This window comes from Otolemur garnettii, unplaced genomic scaffold, assembly GCF_000181295.1.
Source record: "Otolemur garnettii isolate 467f Iridium unplaced genomic scaffold, OtoGar3 scaffold00236, whole genome shotgun sequence".
Lineage (NCBI taxonomy): Eukaryota > Metazoa > Chordata > Mammalia > Primates > Galagidae > Otolemur > Otolemur garnettii.
In genome coordinates, this window is record NW_003852631.1 from 1,223,435 (window position 1) to 1,224,095 (window position 661).

A 661-nucleotide genomic window follows, 5' to 3' on the forward strand; every position below is an offset into this window, starting at 1 on the left:
AACTATTTTACTTTAAAAATGTAAGAACTATCATTAAGTATTAATAACCTAGGTTTTCATTTAAGGAATATTTTGAACTGTGAAAATACAAATCTAGTCAAATTTTGAACACATATACAGCCAAATATTTCAACAAAACTGCAGTTTAATTTCAGAAAATGTGTTAAAATATATATTTATACATCAATTTCTGACATACACTTAATGTGTTAGTATACACAAAATGATGCTTTCTCTTGAAACTGTATTTATGAAATGTACATTTTAATTTAAATACTCAGTATACACTGCACTTAATCTGCATGTTGCATTTATTAAATACATTAAAATCTGCAATGTAACAAAACGTTTTCTGCATACGAAATTCAAAACACCATTTTAAATGAACAAAAGATGGCTCACTTCATTTTTTTTTTTTTTTTTTACAACTAGTGTGTTGTACACTAGCTCAGCTCCACCATACTACCTGTTCGTTCTTTATTTGACATTGTTCACAGACTAGTACATATTACAATAAGAGTGCTGGATTAAAAACATGAGGTACGAAAGTGGTTCAAAGATTATAGGTCATGCAGATCATGCTAGACAGCAAAGAAAATTGTGACTGAGAAAACACTAAATAAAAATACATAAAGAATGTGCATTATAAAAAAAAAAAAAA